The following is a 23,284-nucleotide window of genomic DNA, read 5'->3' as shown; positions in this document are numbered from 1 at the left end:
TCTTCCTCTGCAAAAGCCATATTATAGCAACGGTTCTTGATGGACTTTAGTTAATGGCACTTTTTTCATAATACATCTTTAATTAAATCACAATTTTTGTAAATTGAATTCAATAGTGTCAAACCAGGAATCATTTGTAATACTGCCTCATTCATATCCAACCGTAACCAAAAAACTCCAAATTTTATATTTCTTAGCAGAGAAATGTTGCTAATTTCTGCATTGAAAAGATTTCATTAAAAGGCTAATGGAGAGCACTGTATTTCGGAGAGTCAAATATTTTATCACATAACTCAATATATACCATATATGCATATGTTCCACTGATGGATTTTCTTCTTATTAGACCAAAGTCTCTCAAACATTCACAGTTCCTGGCACATTCTTTTCCAAAAAGAATTCCTTTCACTCACTGTGCCTCATGTCACAGCCCACTCCCTACAAAGCTCTAGATAATCCAAGGTCTTCAGAGCCAGGAAAAGCAAGAAGAGGTTTCAGGAGAAAGGATAAGGGATAAAAGAGGCCCCACTCCATAGCTATCAAAACTTACAATGCACATACTATTTCACCAGAAGTATTTAGAAAAATATGTAAAATATATTTTTATGTACAAAGACACTCACTGAAGCAGTATTTGCAAGAGAAAATACGCTCTAGTCATACTTGATTTCTTTCTGTTCCTTGAACTCACCAAGGTTATTTTTGACTCAGAGCTTTTATACTTGCTTGTCCTTCTGCCTAGAAGTCTTTTTTTCTAAAGCTCGAAACAATTTTCTTCATCATTCAGACTTTCTTTTCTTTCTTTCTTTCTTTCTTTCTTTCTTTCTTTCTTTCTTTCTTTTTCTTTCTTTCTTTCTTTCTTTCTTTCTTTCTCTTTCCTTCTTCTGGCCATCCTACCTGAAGTAGGATAGTACCTATGCTTCTGCCTTCGTGAAATTTCTTAATTTGTTTAGGTTTTATTTCATTGTTTTTGATAGATCTCAGCCAACTTACAAGTCTATGTAAATTACATGCAAGCAGGGCTGTGGATCTTCTCCTTCATCTATATTCTTAGAAGGTATTTGGCATATAGTAACTACTCAGTAAATATTTAATAGAAAGGAGGATGGATGGATAGATGGATCAATGACTAGCAGAAATACAGACTTAACATAAATGTTCATCAACAGAAAACTGAGAATATAAAGTGTAAACCATAAAGCAAATCTGTATGGTTTATACTATAAATGCATACATGTACTGTGTGTGGAAGATTCTTTCAACAAGCATTTGTTAAGCACTTATATATTATATGTCAGACACTGTTCTAGGAGATAGATAGGCAGTGGTGAATAAGATAAATAAATTTCCTACTCAGAATATGTCTTTGGCCAAAACAATGCAAGTACAAAACATAAAAGTAAAAACAGAAAGAAATGTAAAACTATTTTTACATATGCATACATGCTTGAATAGGCAAAGCAAAGAATACTCAGGAAACTATTACCAGTGGTTACTGTGAAAAAAGGACCTAAGAGTTGAGGTGGGGATACGGAGGAATGAGAGAAAGAAGTATTTTTTTTAATGTTTTTATTTTATTTTTGAGACAGAAAGAGACAGAGCATGAGCGGGGAAGGAGCAGAGAGAGAGAGACCCAGATCCAAAGCAGGTTCCAGGCTCCAAGCTGTCAGTACGGAGCCCGATGCGGGGCTCAAACCCACAAACCGTGAGATCATGACCTGAGCCGAAGTCGGATGCTTAACTGACTGAGCCACTCAGGCGTGCTGAGAAAGTATTTTTATTTCATTTTATATCTGCATAGCTTGATGTTTTAACCATGTGCATGTACAATTTTTAACTTAATAAATATTTATTAATAATCTTGGAACTGAACAGGAAATTTTGAAGGAAACCATATTACACCTGAGAGATATAAAGTGAATAAAAGGGACATAATCTTTATGATTCCCTTGAAACTTTGAAAAAAAAATTATTGTTGCCTAATTACTCTTTTATAATTATACTTTATTATGGTTGCTTGCTTGCTTGGTTTAAGTACAGTGAAAATTTAAATTAATACATGGTAGGAATTTTTTGGAAAAGTTTAAAATAAATAAGTTTCCTAAGAATTACGCAAATATTTCTTAAAACAATCACATTTCTTTGTTCAGTTAGGGACTATTTATTTATAGAAGTCACAGTGTTCAGGATTTTGAAGTTTGTAATAAAAAAATTTATTAAAGGGTTTATAATAAAAATAAGTTTTTCTATATTATGACTACCGTATGTTTGTCACACATAGTTCTCATGTTATATATTTAGTAATCAAGAAATTACTAATCAAAAAGGTAAATTACTCATCACTGAAGATCAAGGAAGGACATCAAATTAAGAGGATATAAATATTTGGTGTTTAAAATAAACGGCTTTCATGTTTTCAAAACTTGAAGGGCAAAACAATATACCACTTGGAACACTGTGACTGTTTTTAGTGCCAGTTACAAATGACACTTTGAAAATGGAAATCGCATTGCATATCCTTCTGATAAATTTTTAAAAACCAAAACTTTAAAACTAGTATTATTTTCAGAGAGCTAATGAGATACAGGATTTTCTAAAATATCCTGAAACGTTTTGCCCTAGGCCAAACTAAACTAAATCACTTAATCTAGCACAGAACAGAATATAAAAACAAAGTCAGCTTATAGAATAGTTTCTCTAGGGAACAAACAGCCTGTTTTCATAAGATTCATGTGGGTGCCAAGTTCTGATGCAATTACCTACTCCTTTACACAAAGGCTTGCATTTCCACACAACCAATTGAAGTTCTTGGCATATCAAAGGTAAAAAAGTATTAGAGCAAGTTAAATCAATCTATAATGACAACTGGTATGAGCAGCCACATGAAATCAAATGAAATAACAGCTATTAGAAACTGTCTTGCTAAAATAAAGTACAAATAACCACACAAGGTCTTAATTAATTATCAGGAATCATAATGCTAACAGATTTTTATCAAAAAGCTATTTAATAATTCTCTGTAGTTTATAGTTACTGAGACATTAACAAATAGAAGCTGAGAATCAACATATTCCAAAAACAAGTTATACTTTCCCTCCTGTTTTGAACACTTAATAGCAATGCATACATTGTATAATACAATGTTTATGCCATTTGCTAACATTACAGTACCTAATCATTCTCAATGGGCAGTGCTGCCTGCAAACTATGCATTTCACTTTTTAAACTGTAATGTTGAAGACAACTTCTAGGTTGCAAAATATAATTACTAGAACAAAATCTTTATTAAATTTTTTTTTCAACGTTTTATTTATTTTTGGGACACAGAGAGACAGAGCGTGAACGGGGGAGGGGCAGAGAGAGAGGGAGACACAGAATCGGAAACAGGCTCCAGGCTCTGAGCCATCAGCCCAGAGCCTGACGCAGGGCTCGAACTCACGGAGCGCGAGATCGTGACCTGGCTGAAGTCGGATGCTTAACCGACTGCGCCACCCAGGCGCCCCTAGAACAAAATCTTTAAACAGCAAAATAAATGTTAGGCTCTAATTTCTTGTTCAATATCTAGGAAATCACAGCTGTCAGTCTCCTTTAACTGAAGAACTACAAAAGCTCATGTAATTTCTTAAGTCATTCTTAATAAATATTTTCATTAACGAAAAGTATGTAATAAGAATATGGTCCTAAAGATAGATATTCCATAGTTAACAATAAAAATACAGTATGAAAAGAAAAATATAAGCCACCCTATATATAGTAATTTCCTTCCATAAACACTTTGATTCTTCTTGCATTTAAAATTACGATTTCAACCATAAATTATATGTAAATATTCCATTATCTCTTTTCTTCATCATACTATGTAGTTTCTTAGGATCAGTACATGTTCACTAAAAATTTTTCAGAAAATACATTTAAAAAACATTCCTAAATGGCAAATCAACTGAGTTAAAGATATTTATAAAAAAATTAATAGTAATACAATTATACAGTGTTCTAAAGTATTAAATACATTAAACAATGTGTGCTTTTAATTTTTTAAAGACATTTTTCAAAAGACACTGATGATCTTCCATTTTAAAACATAAGACTTTACTTCTTTCAAGAAAATTGCAGCTCTGTGATGTGGCTGTGGTCATAATGGCTGTATAAATAATTTGACATTTTACACTACTAACTGTGTAAGAAAACCTTTTATAAACTGTGAAGAAAAAGAGAAAACAAAAACTGCCATAAATATCTAAGGTATTACAAAACAGCAATCAAACATTATAAGCCTCCTGGTTGAGGTATGTAATACAAACTAATATGTATCATCCTGTGGAGGGAATAGGGATGGGTAGATTGGAGGGCTAGGGGAGGCGAATTCATAAAGGCTGGCAGAATAAGATGAAACAAGATTAACTAACATGAACCACGAAGGACAATCGTTGAAGCTCTGTTATGTGTACATACAGGTTCATATTGTTTTGCTACTCTTGTACATTTAGGATTTTCCATAACAGATAGTTTAAAACACACAGTGTAAAATTAAAGGACATATACAGCATTATTTACTTGCTAGCAAAACCCATTAAATAATCATTCACAGGACCAGCAATGAGTGTTCCATGTTCTATAAGAATGTTATTAAAACCCCATCAATCTCATGCCTGATATATATATATATACACATATCATGCAACAAATACTGCATGCACATCTTTCACAGATACATAGGCACACACCTCACATGGATTTATACTGCATGTTATCTGAAGAAAAGCTTACAAATTTCATCTTAGCATACAGGAACTGAAAAGAAAATAATATCAGCTGATAATATATATTAAATGCTAAAATAGATAATATATTAAAATGCTTTGGAATTACTCCCTGACCTTAATCTAACAACTTCCTGAAGCTAAGACAATATGTTACCAATGACCTAGTGCATATGGGAAACAGGGTAGGTACACTCTGTCACCTTTAGCAAACATTTTCCTCACAAAGCTAATTACAGGCCATCTGCTAACCCTGAAGCAACATCCTAGTAAGTTACTGCTACTGACTTGCAATGTAAGTAACCAAGTTTATGATATGCTGTAGTCATAACTATATAAATTTGAAATATTCTCTAATTTTATTTACACATTTATTTCTATTCCTGAGGATTTTTCCCATTTGTAGAACAGTCATATTTCTTTGAAAAGGCATAGTGATCTTAAATGAGGATGACTTACATAGAAGAATCATAAGCAGAAATAGTGATCATGACTATAACACCATGTCTCAAAATTTCAACACTTGTCAACTTTTAAATTTTTTTTTTCAACATTTATTTATTTTTGGGACAGAGAGAGACAGAGCATGAACGGGGGAGGGGCAGAAAGAGAGGGAGACACAGAATCGGAAACAGGCTCCAGGCTCTGAGCCATCAGCCCAGAGCCCGACGCGGGGCTCGAACTCACGGACCACGAGATCGTGACCTGGCTGAAGTCGGACACTTAACCGACTGCGCCACCCAGGCGCCCCAACACTTGTCACCTTTTAATACATGTTAGGTTTATGGCTGAACCAACAAATTAGGTAAATTTTATACTTCATCACACTGTTTACAATAAAATTATTTTACTAAGTAATAACTTCTATCAGTGAAAGAAATAAGTATATCTGTAATCTAAGGTGAAATGACAGTCACAGGTCAGGTCCTACACCCAATTTAATTCTTTTTAATTTAATTTAATTTAATTTAAGAGAGAGAGAGAGAGAGAGAGAGAGAGACGAACCCCAACCAGGCTCCACACTCAACACAGAGCCTCATGCGGGGCTTGATCCCACAGCCCTGGGATCATGACCTGAGCGGAAATCAAGAGTCAGGTTCTAAATGACTGAGCCACCCAGGATCCCCCAGTTTAATTCTTTTTTGATTCTTTATTTTGAGGAACTGCAAACTCAAATTCATTCTGATTGAAATAATTAAACATTTGCTGGAATACCTCCTGATAGCTACTATTCCAAACTTTAAAATACTGACTAAAATATTTTTAAATAAATATTTTATTTTATTTTTTTTTTCAACGTTTATTTATTTTTGGGACAGAGAGAGACAGAGCATGAACGGGGGAGGGGCAGAGAGAGAGGGAGACACAGAATCGGAAACAGGCTCCAGGCTCTGAGCCATCAGCCCAGAGCCCGACGCGGGGCTCGAACTCACGGACCGTGAGATCGTGACCTGGTTGAAGTCGGACGCTTAACCGACTGCGCCACCCAGGCGCCCCTTAAATAAATATTTTAAAACACAGATAAATCTCAAAAGAAAGGTAAACATTCACCTGTCAAAATCAAACCATAACAGAGTGGGACTTGAAGCCAAGCAGTCCATGAAAATGTTGAGAGCAAATTGAGTTAGAGGTTCAACTACACTGACTTTCACCATCCTTAAATAGCAATCAGATAATTTCCAACCACCTGTTCAATATCTTAGCCAGACACAAGGCACCTGCCAAATTAGGTGAAAAAGTTAACTACCCAAGATCAAAACCAAAAGCCTTTAACCGTGGCGGGACAAGGAATCCAAATCTGCACTTAAACCAAGCAACTAACATAAAACTGTTTTAACAACCTGATAACCTGTATTCCAGCCAGAAGTTTAAAAGGGAAAAAAAAGGTCATGTGCTAGATTCCTTTACAAGATAAAATCTTCTGAAAATAAGCTCACAGCCATTCAAAACTATAAAATATATGAAATAATCTGTTGTAAAAAAAGATACTATAGACATACAAAAAAAAGAGGTGGGGGTTCACACTTGAATTAGAGAAAACTAAGCAATCTGAAATCAATCATCAAAGTAGGTATGATTTTTAAATTGCCAGATAAATCAATGTAACTATTAAAGAAGATCAGGCAGTTACTAAATAAGCATGGATAGATACAAAAAATGGTCTAGCAGAAATCACAGAAATGAGAAATATGTTCACTGAACTTGAAATGACAGATGAAGTGAAAACTAGAAAACACTGGAAGTGAAAATTGATGATTTGGAGACAAGGGAGAAGAAATTCCCTGGAATGCAGCACAGAGTAACAGAGTTGGAAATATGAGAAAGAAGAATCAGGGAAGATAAAAGTTCTAACATATGTCCAATAAAGGTTAGAGAAGGGCCGAACAGAAAAAAGAAAGGAAAAGCAAAATAATTATACTCTGATTAGTACAGAGAATGTGTCCCTGGAAAAGAAAACTTGAATGAGATTTACACAGTGTCAACATTTCTTAATTCCTATAGAGATGCATTTCCAGCAGCATATTTTGGCAATGATCCTTCATTTTCATCAAATTCCTGAAATTATGGCACACCTATACTGTTTTGTTAGGTACAAATCAGAGTGATGCATTTAATACCCTTCATAATATGAAGAGATGTTTAATAATGCTAAGCCTGCTGATCTTTTTCCTGTTTCCTCAACGTTTACACGAAGGCACAGGGAATCACCAACATAATTGCTGTTAATATCAGCATGACACTATTTCTCCATTTTTTATTTTATTTTTTTTATTGTTTATTGGGGTGGGGGGGAGGGGAAGACAGAGAATCCTAAGTAGGCTCTGCGCTGACAGCACAGAGCCTGATGCAGGGCTCAAACTCACAAACTGTGAGATCATGACCTGAGCTGAAGTTGGACACTTAAACCAACTGAGCCACCCAGGCACCCCTCCATTTTTTATAGTCCAGTATTATTACTTACACATCTCCTATTACCAATTGGTCAAAACTGTTTGCTAAAAATCAAAACAAATGGCAGAATGCAATGCCACACTTAAACGCTGAGTGCATATAGTACAAACTGCAGTCTTCTCACTGGCCAAGAGCATATGATAGCACTCAGAGCATAGAAAAAAAATATGGATTAGCAATGTTCTAAAAGTATTTCTTTATACTTTACCCACCTTTACATTCTTTCTCAGGAAGCTGGCAGAGAATGTGGTCTACCAAAACAAGGGAGTAAAGCATGAAAGAAGTAGACCCTGGTTTTAGAAAACAGAGGTCCTATCTAAGGAGAGAGGTAAAAAGAATATCTAAGATCATGATGAGGGAAATCATGGGATAACAGCTATACACCAGACATTGAGGGAAATCATTCAAACCTGACGGCATTAAGAAAACTTCAGGAGCGTCTGGGTGGCTCAGTCAGTTAAGCATCTGACTTCAGCTCAGAAAATGAAGGTGTACCAGGGGCAGACATATCAACAGAGACCTACCTCCTTGTAGGAGTTACCTGGATTGGTTCTCCCAACTTTTACTCTTCCTTTCCATTTGGAAGACGTAAACAGCTAAAAATTACATTTTCCAGTCTCTTTGCAGTTCATAGTCCAAATGTAAAGAAAGGTTTTACCAGGTAGATGTTGTACTCCAACAAGATATGGGAAGAAAGTAAGGCAGAGGACACCTGTTTGCTTTCAGCATGTAAAGTCAGACATGGATGTTTCTGGTGGCAGGGACTGGTCTAATGTCTAGTGTGAGACCCCTGGTATGACAGCCAGTTGTGGTGGCAGCAGCATCAGCTTTCTGACCTCTAGACTGCAACAGTAATATAATGATGCTGAATCATGGTCTACAGATAATCTCTAACTTCTGTTCCAGCATTTGGAATAATTTTATAAACTCTAATTCCCTATATAAGGTCCTTTCTGCTTGGAATATTTAGGGTGTGTGTGTGTGTGTGTGCGCACATGCGCGTGCCTTTCTGTCCTATAATGTGACCGATGACATTTTGCCTATCTTTGATAGCTTCAGGAAGTAATGAAATCTGCGATAAGACTGAGGTAAGGGGGATCCAGAAGCAGCAATATAAGCATGTTATATAGAAATATGAAAGTAGAGGGATATATCATTTGCATTATATAAAGTTGCATCCACTGTTTAAGTACACATTTGGTGAGTTTTGACAACTGTCTGCAATAGTATAACAAAAAATACCATTATAAAGTTGCCTCATGCCCCTTTGCAATAAATCTACCCCACTCCCCAATCCCAGGCAACCACTGATCTGTGTTCCTTTAGTATATAAATTAGATGCTACTTCCAGAGTTTTGTATAAATGGGCTTATACAATGTATACTTGAAGAGTCCAGCTCCTAGCCAAAAACCTATGTGTGATTTTGCAAACCCAACCACAGGCAATTACAAAGCCTTCATCTGGCAGGCCTCCCAGGAAGAAGTTGCTTTCCCTATACCAGATATTGCACAACCATTGCACTGCAGTCTCTGAAGAGAGTTGTAGTCGAGAACTCAGCCCACCTGGCTGGCCAGGCTCTTAGGCACATCTGTATTACTAGCTATTCAGGGGTCTCTTCATCTGGAAGATCTTCATCAGGAGATCTCCTTAAATGGTGGGGGAAGGAGGATACTTTTTTTCCACTTTGACTCAGTGAATAGTACTTTTCCACTCCTAATCCCTCCCTCTCTCCCTCCTCTCTGTACTCTACTCTTACCCCCTGAAGTCCCCATTGCTCAACCTGGGTCCATAAAAGTACAGAAGCTTTTTGTTTGGGGCTCCCTAGGCTGTGAGATGACCCCCATGTCTGTGCTGATCCACCCCACCCTCAAATGGGTGCATTGTTCCATGGGAAAAGATGGGCCAGTGGGAAGTTAGTGCTTTCCCCATTTAGTCTCTTGCTATATACCACCACATAAAGTGATTAAAGGCTTGACAGTTAATTTTGTTTTGGCTTACCTTTTTTTTTTTTTTAATTTTTTTTCAACGTTTTTTATTTATTTTTGGGACAGAGAGAGACAGAGCATAAACGGGGGAGGGGCAGAGAGAGAAGGAGACACAGAATCGGAAACAGGCTCCAGGCTCTGAGCCATCAGCCCAGAGCCCGACGCGGGGCTTGAACTCACGGACCGCGAGATCGTGACCTGGCTGAAGTCGGACGCTTAACCGACTGCACCACCCAGGCGCCCCAGGCTTACCTTTTTTAACTGCTAGTGACACCTAGCCAATCAGCTTTCTCCAGCTCAGCTGAGCCCCTGCCAATACTCTTTTGTATCTGAAATTTCACTTAACATGATTGAGATTCACTGATGTTGTATAAAACACTAGTTTGTTTCTTTTGCTCAGTAATATTCCTTTTTATTGTGTGAATACACTGCAATTTGTTTATCCATTCACCTATTAATGGATATTTGGGTTGTTTCTAATTGTTGCCTATTATGAATAAAACAGTAATAAGTGTGGTAGGACAAAACTTTTTGCAGCCACAGGTTCCCAGTTGTCTTGAATAAATATCCAGAGTCGAACTGCTGGATCATACTAACTTTGTAAGAAACAGCCAAATTGTTTCCTAAGGTGGTCGTACCATTTTACACATCCACCAGCCGTGGGTGAGAGTTCCAGATGCTCCACATTCTAAAACTTGGTATGGACACTCTTTTTATAAATATAAATATAAATATAAATATGTAAATTTACACACACACACATATCTTTTACTGTTCACTGTAGCTGGTATGGTAAACTGGAAAAGACAAAACAGATGTGTTTTGCCTTACCAGTTTTTTTTAATATAACTGACATATATAATTATATTAGTTTCAGGTGTACAACAATGATTAGATATTTGTATATATCATGAAATGATCACAATGCCTAGTTAACATACAACAAACACAGTTGTAAATTTTTTTTTGTTGTGATGAAAACTTCTAAGATCTACTCTCTTCACAACTTTCAAATATAAACACAGTATTGTTAACTATATTCACCATGCTGTTACTTCCATGACTTACTTCAGTCTTAATTTTAATCATTTCTTGTGTATGCAGTAATATCCTATGATTTTTAATTTGAATAACCTGTTTAATGATGATAGGCATCATTTCAAATGCGTATTGGCCATTCATACAACTTCTTGTGTGAAGTGTGTTGAACTCTTTTGCCCATTTTTTCTTAATGAGTTACTTGTTCTAATTACTAAGTGGTAAGAGTTCTATTTTTTTTAGCGTTCATTTATTTATTTTGAGAGAGATTATGTGCACATACATGCACACGCAGGAGAGGGAAAAAGAATGAGAAAGAGAGAGGGAGAGAGAGAATTCCAAGCAGGCGCCACACTGTCAGTGCAGAGCCCGACACGGGGCTTGATTCCACGCATGACCTGAGCCAAAATCAAGAGTTGGATGCTCAACCAAATGAGCCACCCAGGTGCCCCAGTGGTTAAGAGTTCTTAATATATTCTGAAAACAAGTCCTCTGCCAGATATAAGCATTATAAATATTTTCTTCCAGTCTGTGGCTTGCCTGTTCATTTTAGTTAATGGTGTCATCTGGGAAAATATTTTTATTTTAATAAAGTCCAATTTATCATCTTTTTCTTTTAGCTTAATATTTTTGTGTTCTAAGAAATATTACCAACTCTAAGGCCACAGCTATTTTCTTTTATGTTTTTCTCCTATAAGTTTAATAGTTTTAGGTTTTACATTTAGATCAATGATTGATTTCAAATTTTGTATATAGTCATAAAGCAAAAACCAAAGTTCACTTTTTCCCATTATTCCAGCATCATCTGAAAAGATTATCTTTTCTCCATTGAGTTACCTTGGCACCTGTTTGAAAATCAGTTGGCTATGTATGTGGGGTCTGTATTTGGGCTCTTTTTGTATTCCATGTCTATCCTTTCACGAATACCAAATCGCCTTTATTACATCAGTTTTGCAGTAAGTCTTGAAATTAGGAGGTATCATCCTACAACTTTGTTATTCTTTTAAAATATTGCTTGGCTAAGCCCTGGGCATTTTCATATAAATACTGGAATTGGCTTGTAAATTTCTTTTTAAAGAGCATGCCAGAATTTCTGACGGAGATAAATGAATTAAGAAGAAATTAAAAGTTTAACCATCTAATTCATAAATATGGCATACCTCTTAATTTACTTATGTCTTCTTTAATTTCTATTAGCAATGGTTTATGGTTTTTGGTTTTTGGTGTAAAGGTCTTACACATATTAAATAAAGTTTACCCCAAGTATTTAATGCCTTTAGATGCTTTGTAAATGTAATTTTTTTAAGTTTATTCATTTTGAAAGAGCAAGCACACACAAGTGAGCACGTGCACAAGAGAGAGTGGGGGAGGGGGACAGAGAGAGAGAATCCCAACCAGGCCCCATGCTGACAGCATGGGGTCTGACATGGGGCTTGAACTCACAAACCATAAGATCATGACCTGAACCGAAATCAAGAGCTGGACCCTTAACTGTCTGAGCTACCGAGGCAACCCTAAATGTAATTGTTTTATCTCACTTTTTCAATTTTCTTTGCTATATACAGAAATACAATTGATATTTGTATTGGACTATGAAACTTACAACCTCACTAAATTCACTTATAAACTCTGCTCATTTTATTATAGAGGCTTCATTTTTGGGGGCACCTGGGTGGCTCAATTGGTTAAGCATCTGACTTCAGTTCAGGTCATGATTTCACAGTTCGTGCATTTGAGTCCCACATCGGACTCCGTGCGGACAGCTCAGAGCCTGACACCTGCTTTGGAGTCTGTGTTTCCTTTTCTCTCTCTGCCCCTCCCCAACTTGTGCATGCATGTGTGCTCTCTCTCAAAAAAAAAAAAAAAATAAAAAATAAAAGACATTTTTTTCTTCCCAGTACACATGCTTTTATTTCTATAAAGCCAAGTAATTAAGACAGTGTGAGCAAGGATACAGGAATAATTCAGTGGAATAAAGAGTACACAAATAGACCCTCACCACACACATACTCACACACACAGACACATAACCTAATTTATGGCAAACAATCCACAGTGATGGAAAAAGCTAATCTTTTCAATAATGATGCAGGATCAACTGGGTATCCACACAGAAAAAATTACCCTCAATCCCTACTTTGTACTATACCAAAAAATTAATCTGAGCTAGATCACAGATCTAAACATAGAATCTAAAGCTTCTAAAAGAAAACAAGGAAGAATATCTAACTGACCTCGGGATGGACAAAGATTTCTTAAAAAGTATACATAAAACACTAATTATACATTTTAATGAAGTCTAATTTGTCAATCACTAAAATTTTTCTCTTCATAAAAAAATGCCATTAAGAGGGTCACCTGGGTGACTCAGTTAGTTAAGCAACCAACTCTTGATTTCAACTCAGGTCCTGTTCTCACAGTTCATGGGATCAAGCCTGGAGTCGGGCTCTGTACTGACAGTGGGGAGCCTGCTTGGGATTCTCTCTCTCCCTCTCTCTGCCCCTCCCCACTTATGCTCCCTCTCCCTCTCACTCTCTCAAATTAAATATATATGTATATTTTTTTTAATTTTTTTTAACGTTTATTTATTTTTGAGACAGAGAGAGACAGAGCATGAACGGGGAAGGGGCAGAGAGAGAGGGAGACACAGAATCGGAAACAGGCTCCAGGCTCTGAGCCATCAGCCCAGAGCCCGACGCGGGGCTCGAACTCCAGACCGCAAGATCGTGACCTGAGCTGAAGTCAGACACTCAACCGACTGAGCCACCCAGGCGCCCCAATATATATATTTTTAAATGCCCTTAAGAGAATGAAAAGACAAGCAACAGACTGGGAGAAGAAATATACAACATGTTTAAGGATAACAGACTTTTGGGGTGCCAGTGGCTCAGTCAGTTAAGCGTCCAACTTCAGCTCAGGTCATGATCTCACAGTGAGTTTGAGCCCCACATCTGACTCTGTGCTGACAGCTAAGAGCCTGAAGCCTGCTTCAGATTCTTTATCTCCCTCTCTCTGCCCATCCCCTGCTCACACTCTGTCTCTCTCTCTCAAAAAATAAACATTGAAAAAAAAAAAAAAGATACCTGAATTTGAAGATGGCCCTCAGCCAAAATAATCAAAAAAGACTCACAAAGTATTGTCTCCCAGGCTATGCCTTTAGATCCAAGAGTCTAGAACATTAGGACCTCAGTGCTCAAATTATTTTAGAAGGATCTTCAATGCTGACACATAAAGGAAGACAGGAGCCTTAGGCGTAAACTGATTATTACACCTCAGCAGACTCTCAGGAGATGACTAGAGATTGGAAAACTGCCCCTTGCAAGTGTTAAATACAGACCTTTTAAAGACTACAGCTATCTTGTTGTTGGTATTGGTAGAAACTGCATCTATCATCGAAGGTCATCAAATAATCCTGAAGCAAGAAATAACCATCATGTTCCAGATGCTGTCAAAGAATCATTCAAATAAGGAGAAGGCCACTCAGGAGAACTTACTTACTGATAACAGAAATCTCCTATGCAAGAGTGTATTCCAGAGGTAAGTTCAGGAGGAGTTCATTACATTCACATACAGGCCTACTCACCATTTCTGAGGCCACTGACATAAATGCCCTCTCAGAACTTCCCAGTTTGGATTGCTGTATAATGTGAACCCTAAGATTCTCAGCCAAAGCAAAATGTACCATTCGTTTTAACAATACGAGTTCCCTAACTGTAATGGAGTGCTAACGCTAGCCTGCAAGAGCCATTTTTCTCTATCCAACTCCTACTATACCACCTATGCTTCAGGTATAGTAGGAGTATTACACAGCAAAAAAAAAAAAAAAAGCAACAAATAAGGGGTTTTTGTTTTTTGGTTTTTTTTCCTCCAGAGAGTCAATCCCTTACCATTACTAGCATACCATTGGCTATTTGACAGCTGCAATGTTTCTGAAAATAAGGCACATACAGCCTGCAGACAGTAAAACCGTGGTAGAAGGTAGTAAAGGAAATCTGCAAAATGGGTCTCTGGGGAAAGATCTAGATATTCACAAAATCTTGGGTCATTCCAGTACAGTATGGCAAAAAGGCCCTGGATGACTGGGCAATAAAAAATGACCCTTTATGGAATATTCAGTTATAGAAATCCCTATGAGAACTTTATCAAAAAAATGAAAGTGCTAGTTCAGAGGGGGGCTGGAATGCAGAGGTAAATGCCCTAGACCTCTAGAACTAGCATCCTGAATTCATCAAATGAATGAGCAATGGATCACACAAGCAAAACTGTATTAAAAATCTGTAGGAGGAATGACAGCAAAATAGCAGACTAGATAGCTCCAAGCTCTCATTACCCTAAAGAAATATTTTTAAAAAACAAGCAGGAACTGTCAGAACCAACTCTGTTGAAACTCTGGGAAACAATCAGAAGTTAATAGTGACCAAGCAAACACCCAATCCAGAAAAAGCCATGTTCAAAATGGCAGGAGAATTTTGTGGTGTTTTCTTACTGTTCCCTCATCCATTCTCTAGTGCAACGGTGGTCTTGTTCTTGAAACAGTAGCAGCTTGGTTCCCAGCTTCTTCATTCTTCTAAAGGATAGCAGAAAAGACCTGATTTGCAAATTATTGTACATATCTGTTCTATCCTGTCTGGGGGATACTTGAAAGACTGATGCAAAGCATCTGCCTCTGTATCACCTAACTTGGAATGCAGGTGGGTAAAGGGGCAAACATTGCTTGTAAAAGCTGTAAGGCAACTGACACCCCGGGTAAGAAGAGTGGAGACATCAAATAGACAATCTAAAGCCTGGAAGAGAAACTGGGGGGAGAGTCTGGGAAATTAAGACATAGAAAGCAGCCAAGTATATAGGGGAATTTAGAAAGCTACTTGCAAGTTCAGAAAATACCTAAGAAGACTTTAAGCTTTCATTTCAGGCTAGTCACTAGGCTCAGAGCAAGCCTAGCTAAGGGCTAAAGGAGTGCTTAAGAAAGAGGCAATCTGCAAAGACTGGAAGTGCTCCTGGCATTCAAGGAAACTCTGTAAAAATATTAGCTGAACATGAGCCAAAGGGACAGAGACATCAGTGATCACACATAACAAAGAATAATCTGCAAATATAATCTGGAAACGTCTCAAAACTGACTAACACAGCCTTCAATAGTTAAGAAAAAAAAAAGACAAGGGACTTGAATATATATTTCTTCAAATAAGATATACAAAGAGCTAACAAACACATGAAAAAATGATCAGCATTACTAGTCATTAGTAAAATCCCAGTCAAAACCACTCACTTCACACCCAATAGGATGGCTATTATCAAACAACTAAAGGTACCCAGTGTTGACAAGAATGTAGAGGAACTGAAACTTGTGTGCATTGCTGGCAGGAATGTAAAAATAATACAAGTACTGTAGAAAATGGTTTGGCAGTTCCTCAAAGAGTTAAACATTGGATTACCTATGGGCCAGCAATTCCACGGCTAGGTATATACCCAAAAGAATCGACAGCAGGGACTCAAACACTGATACCTGTAAGTGAATGTTCATAGTAGCATTATTCACAATAGCCAAAAAGTGTAAACACACCCAGTGTCTATTGACAGATGATGAATAGTAAATAAAAGGTGTTATATACATACAGTGGAGTATCATTCAACCTTAAAAAGAAGGAAATTCTGACACATGGTACAACATGAAGACATTATGCTACATAAAATAAGCCAGACACAAAAGGACAAATACTCTATGATTCCACTTATATGAGGTACCTGGAACAGGCAAATTCATAGAGACAGCAAAGAGAATAGAAGTTACCAGGGTTTGGGAAAGGAGAAAATGGGGAGCTATTATTTAATGGGTACAGAGTTTCTATCTGGGGTAATTAAATGTTCTGGAAATAGAGAGCAGCAATGGTTATATAACACTGTGAATGTAGTTAACACCATTGAACTGTACACCTGCAAATGGCTAAATGTTAAATTTTATGTTATGTATATTTTACCACACACACATACCCACTCCATCGAATGGATTTTATCTGTGATTAATGAACAATCTTCTAGATTAGAACATGTGCACTCACACACATAGTCAATATGAATGGCTTGAAAATGGCCTTTGACCTATCGTTCCCAAATTAGGTGCCAAGGTATCTCCAAACACTACAACAAACACAGAGGGGTTCCATGCATATTTTAAATTTTCACAGGAAATAGCAACATCCATTAAATATCATGTGAACTATTGGTTCAAGGGAGTTGATTGTTAGAATATTAGATGTCTAGGGGCGCCTGGGTGGCGCAGTCGGTTAAGCGTCCGACTTCAGCCAGGTCACGATCTCGCGGTCCGTGAGTTCGAGCCCCGCGTCGGCTCTGGGCTGATGGCTCAGAGCCTGGAGCCTGTTTCCGATTCTGTGTCTCCCTCTCTCTCTGCCCCTCCCCCATTCATGCTCTGTCTCTCTCTGTCCCCAAAATAAATAAACGTTGAAAAAAAAAATTAAAAAAAAAAAAAAAAAGAATATTAGAGGTCTACATTCTTTTCAATGACTTCATATCTTTGCATTGCTGGGATAAAAAGCAAATACCATGCAAAAATTAATGTGGACGAACAGAAGGGGGCAGAAGGGGGCAGCTTAGAAGCACATGAAAATATTACTAAGACACTAAGAAGATCATGAAAAATGTTAAGGGAACTTCTGCTTTCAGAATTTAAGTAGGGAAGCCTGGTTGGCTCAGTTGGTAGAGCATGTAACTTGATCTCAGGGTTACAGGTTCAAGCCCCACGTTGAGCATAGAGCCTACTTAGAAAAAAAAAAAAAAAAAACAAGAAGCAAGTGGACCACATTAGACCCCTACCACTACTACAGGGACCTAACAAATGATTAGTGACTAGAATTGACACCTACTGTACTCTAGGCTTTGCTCGTACTTTAATAAAAGCAATTGACAAGAATTCAATTAAAGGAGCAGAGAATAACTTATCAGCTTCAACCACCTGGGTATGTTTCCTATGATTGTTACCTATTTATAAAAATGGGCAAGGAATTAAAATATTATTACCCTCAAAGTAATGATCTCATTAAAAATTGGAATGGGCAATTAAAACATCTGTTACTTAAATGATAGAATATAAGGGCACCAAGGGCTGGTTAACTTGACTGGGGCACTGTATTTTAAAATTAAATATGAGAGGAAGTAAGAGGGGACTCCACTGGAAAAGTTTCTAGGAACCAGAACGGCAGTTAGGGGATGGACATGATGCACTTCACAGTTTTATCTTCCCCACCTCACAAATTTTTCTTTCATCCTGCCAGACCCAGATGTGCTCAGAACAGGATAACAGTGCCAACAGAGGGAGATATTGCTGCAGAAGACACGTTATCCATAACATACAATTTGTACCTTTTCTTAAGGAAACTTTGGAGTGGCTCATGACTTCACCGCATATAGCTAAATTAAGATTAACCAGAAGTACTACTTCATTACCAAGCAAGAGTGCCTAGAATTCTTGATTTGTCAAATTGTATAAAATTTTCCTGGGAACACCTGGGAACAAACAAAAGCAAAGGTCTCAGCAACTCTGCTGTAACTGCCTGCTGTATGGACAGGCAGCGTGACCAAATCACAGCATTCCACTGGGGTAGGAAAAATACAGGTTAAAAAAAATATAAGCAGAAACAAACAGTGGTCAATCATAAGGTAGGGAAATGGGCTATGACACAAAAAAGGATGCCACTATTCTTTTGCCACAAGAACTTCTCAGAGCAAGAAAATAAGAATGACTAAGGTTGGGAGAAAACAACTGATCCATTACCTCTAGCATGGGAAAACTGAACAAATGCTGATGTGAAGGGATTTAAAGAGAACATATCAAGGAAAATCCTCTTAATGACACATCTAAATGGCAGTGAATTAGAACTGTCTGTCATTTGAGTCATATTTTTGTTGGTTATCTTTATCACGATGATTGCTTTGTAGTGCTTAACAAAGATTCTACCTGTGATTCAGGTGGGATAAACTCTAATAGGCAGCAGACATTTGGTGTGTTATATTGCCACCAATCAACATCACTCCCTCCTGAGAAAATTACTGGGGTATGAGGACAAAAATATCACTTGCTGCTTACTCACTGTGTAAAAAGTCTGCTGCTTTGCTCTTTTTGTTATAAAAGGCATGAATGTAAATGGAACAGCATTCATGGAGTAAGAATGGTCCCTAAAAGAGTGAATATGATGCAATATAGTGGCTACATAACATGAATAGATTCACTCCTGGAATTCAGGAAAGGGCTATTATAGCAAACCTGTTTCTTATGCAGACTAAATAAACTTCATCTGAAAGTGAAATACACCTAATTGACTATTTCTTGGGGCACAAAATACATTTGGATGTGTACATTATATTTAAATTACACTCAGGCCACAGGTACTCAATGCCAACAGAATTTGTGGTAGCTCTGTCAACACTGGCCCCAACAATCAAGGAGCAACAACAGAGCCCTAGGGATGGACTCGGATTATTGAACCAAGCCCAGATGTTGTTCCCAGAAGCATTTCATCAGGAAGAAATACACTTGTTATAACAAATAGAAACACTAGATGGTGCTCTCTTCTGGAAGACTGGTCAAGACTGGCAGTCCATTTAGAAAGATGAATCTAGGGTCACCTGGATGACTCAGTCGGTTGAGCCTCAGACTTCAGCTCAGGTCATCATCTCGCAGTTCATGAGTTCGAGCTCTGTGCTGAGGCAGTGTAGACCCTGCTTGGGATTCTCTCTCCCTCCCTCTCCCTCGCTCTCTCTCCTCTCTCTGCCCCTCCTCCACTCGTGTTTTTCTTCTCACTCTCTCTCTCACAATAAATAAATAAAAACAAACAAAAAAAAGATGAATCTATTCAAAAGTGGAATGGATGCCTCACTAAGCTAGTATAACAGTATATACCTCCACTACACTGGAGAAGACCTACTCGTACCTTTACTCAAGAAGGACTATTGAATATTTTAATCACCATGGCAGCTGTAGTTTCAAACGGCCATAAGACTTTAATCTTTCTGCCATAGTGGTATGATGTAAAAATGGGATTATAGTTTCATTAAAAGAATTAAACAAAAATCAAACTTATTTGGTCTCCAGGAAAAAAAAAATGGGGGACGCTAAAGGAAATACTCTAAAAGATGATATTAGACAGGAACGCTAGAAACTATCTAAAGGTCACTCTATAAGTAAGTGGTTACAGACTATATAGTATAATAATATTAACAGCAGGACTATGGCCAATATTTTCCGACTGCCTATTATATACTAGGTGAGATTCAGATGAGGCCAGAATTCGGACTAAAAAGACATGAACAGACATTTCTCAAAAAAGACACCCAGATGGTTACAGACACATGAAAAAATGCTCAACATCGCTCATCATCAGGGAACTACAAATCAAAACCACAATGAGATACCACCTCACACCTGTGAGAATGGCTAACATTAACAACTCAGGCAACAACAGTTGTTAGCAAGGATGTGGAAAAGGAGGATCTCTGGGGCGCCTGGGTGGCGCAGTCGGTTAAGCCTCCGACTTCAGCCAGGTCACGATCTCGCACTCCGTGAGTTCGAGCCCCGCGTCAGGCTCTGGGCTGATGGCTCAGAGCCTGGAGCCTGTTTCCGATTCTGTGTCTCCCTCTCTCTCTGCCCCTCCCCCGTTCATGCTCTGTCTCTCTCTGTCCCAAAAATAAATAAACGTTGAAAAAAAAAATTTTTAAAGAAAAGGAGGATCTCTTTTGCACTGCTGGTGGGAATGCAAACTGGTGCAGCCACTCTGGAAAAGAGTATGGAGGTTCTTCAAAAAATTGCTACAACCCAGCAATTGCACTACTAGGTATTTATCCAAGGGATACGGGTGTGCTGTTTCAAAGGGGCACATGCATCCCAATGTTTATAGCAGTGCTATTGACAATAGCCAAGTATGGAAAGAGCCCAAATATCCACCGACGATGAATGGATAAAGAAGATGTGGTGTATATGTGTGTGTGTGTGTGTGTGTGTGTTTGTGTGTGTGTATACATACATATATATATGTATATATGTATGTATGTATGTGTATACATGTATGTATATGTATATATGTATGTGTATATATACATACATATATATATGTATGTATACACACACACACACACACACACTGGAGTATTACCAGGCAATCAAAAAGAATGAAATCTTGCCATTTACAACTATGTGGATGGAACCAAAGGTATTATGCTAAGCGAAATTAGTCAGAGAAAGACAAATATCATATGACTTCACTCATATGAGGACTTTAAGATACAAAACAGATGAACATAAGGGAAGGGAAGCAAAAATAATATAAAAACAGGGAAGGGGACAAAACATAAAAGACTCTTAAATACAGAAAACAGAGGGTTACTGGAAGGGTTGTGGGAGGGGGGATGGGCTAAATGGGTAAAGGGCATTAAGGAATCTACTCCTGAATCATTGTTGCACTATATACTAGCTAATTTGGATATAAATTTAAAAAAAATTAATTAATTAAAAAAAAAAAAGAAAAAGGGCACTTAAGAAATTTTCATCACAAGCCAGGTCTTTCAAAGGTCTGCAACTCAAATTCACATCAACTGGGTGGTCCAAAAAATGTCAAACATTCAATTTAGTTTCAAATGGACCTGGAATGGTAGGCCCTTTGGCACCTGGCACAAGTAAAAGCAAATCTTCTCTGGAGAAAGGTATCTTCATTCAAGGAATCCCAGTCTCACCAAAAAAAAAAAAAAAAAAAATCTTTTAAAATACAGTAAGTAGCAAGCACACAGTGAAAAATACGCATAGAAAGAAGTAGTGAACCAAAAGGAAGAATCACAAGGGAAAAAAGGGATTGCACAGACAAGCCACAAATATTTCAGCCTTTGGGGCTGTTATCAGTTACAAATAACAAAACCATTCATATTACACTAAAAAAAATAAGAACAGGTTTCAAATATATGCAGAGAACATGAAGCAGTAAAAAGTGAACTGTGAATTAACATATATGAAATGGAAATAAATGAAGATACTACACATAAAACATAACAACTGAAATGTAAATTTTCCTGTGGTAACTTCCAGTAATGGCAACAGAGTGAAGTGCTTAAAAGAACCTTCCTACAGATAATAATTATGAAATCTAGACAAAATTAAGGCAATGGAAAGCATCCCAACATAGAAAAAGACAAGAATTTCTTCTTGAAAAATTAGAACTTCAAAAAGAAAATTCTCCAATTCCCACAATTCTATCAACAGAATATTGATCACAGCTGGCTTGAGATGGCAAACAAAAGAGTTCAGAACCAGAAGAATTGCTGGAAATATAAGGGTAAGACTCTGGATATAAGAGAATCAGAGTAAGTAAAATGCAAAATCTGAGTATATAAATACTGCCCAAATCTCTGGTGGACCACAAAACTGGACATACTCAGGGGAAAATCCAGTGCATTCACCAACAAGAAAATAAAACCCCACAGCAGAAGCACAGTCTACCCTTGAAAAACAGAGCTGAAATAGGTGAGGTTTATGACTCTGCTGCTTTATTAACTGAATGTGTTTCCGAAACAAGTAAGGGCAGCAGAGAGCTGGGGTCTGAGGTTGAGAAGGTAGAGTCCAATATATGGCAGAGTAGTAGAAAATTAAGGGGAAGATCTCCAGAAACAAGGAAGATACAAAAACTGTAAGCATCCAAATCTGATTATAAGTGCTACCCAAATCCTTGGCTGATCAGCAGCAGGCATACCAGAGAATGAGGCTATCAAAAAAGCAGCATGTGAAAGATTAAAAATTGAGCAGATAGCAGCTAATGCAATGTTGGAAAGCCAAGGTTTATGATCTGTGTTTGTACGAGTTAACTGTCTCTTAAGAAACAACAAGAATGATAACCTTCAAAAGAATAAAACAGAATTTTTAGACATGCAAAGTAACAGTACCCCAAGGCATATGAAAACTACAAACCTATAGATCGAGGAAGCTCAAAAAACTCCAAGCATTTAGAAATGACACCAAAAGCATGATCCATAAAGGGGAAAAAAATGATAAAATGGCCCTTACCAAAATTTACAATTTATGCTCTGTTGAAGAACTGCCAAGATAATTAAAAGACAAGTTACAGACTGGGAAAAAAATATGTGCAAATTACATATCTGACAAAGGACTTGTACGAAGAATATATACATAACTATCAAAACTCAACAATAAAAATGGGACTTGAATATGGACTTGAATAGACACTTGTCTAAAGTGGATATAGGTACAGCAGATAAGCGTATGAGTCATTAGCGAAACACTAATTAAAACCATGATAACTACTATACACACTTGAAAGACTGAAATAAAAAAAAAGTACTGACAATATCAAATGTTGATAAGGATGAGGAACAACTAGAATTCTCACACACTGCAAGCGGAAATGCAAAAACAGTACAGTCACTCTGGGAAATGGTTTGGCAGTGTCTTACAAAGTTAAACATAAATATCTGACCCAGCAATCTCATTGCTGGGTATTTACCCTAAACATGAAAACTCACGTCCACACAAAAAT

General features: G+C 37.3%; 1 protein-coding gene across 5 annotated transcripts in view; it reads right to left on the bottom strand.

Moving 5' to 3' along the window:
* The window catches only part of MIPOL1 (mirror-image polydactyly 1), a 330,717-nt gene that overhangs the window by 266,850 nt on the left and 40,583 nt on the right, over positions 1 to 23,284 (bottom strand). The gene's annotated exons all lie outside the window — the stretch shown is intronic.

The sequence above is a fragment of the Herpailurus yagouaroundi genome, unplaced genomic scaffold (genome assembly GCF_014898765.1).
Source record: "Herpailurus yagouaroundi ecotype Mexico unplaced genomic scaffold, PumYag 141, whole genome shotgun sequence".
Classification (NCBI taxonomy): domain Eukaryota; kingdom Metazoa; phylum Chordata; class Mammalia; order Carnivora; family Felidae; genus Herpailurus; species Herpailurus yagouaroundi.
Note: the sequence above shows the minus strand (reverse complement) of the source record. Positions and strands in the feature narration are given on the sequence as shown.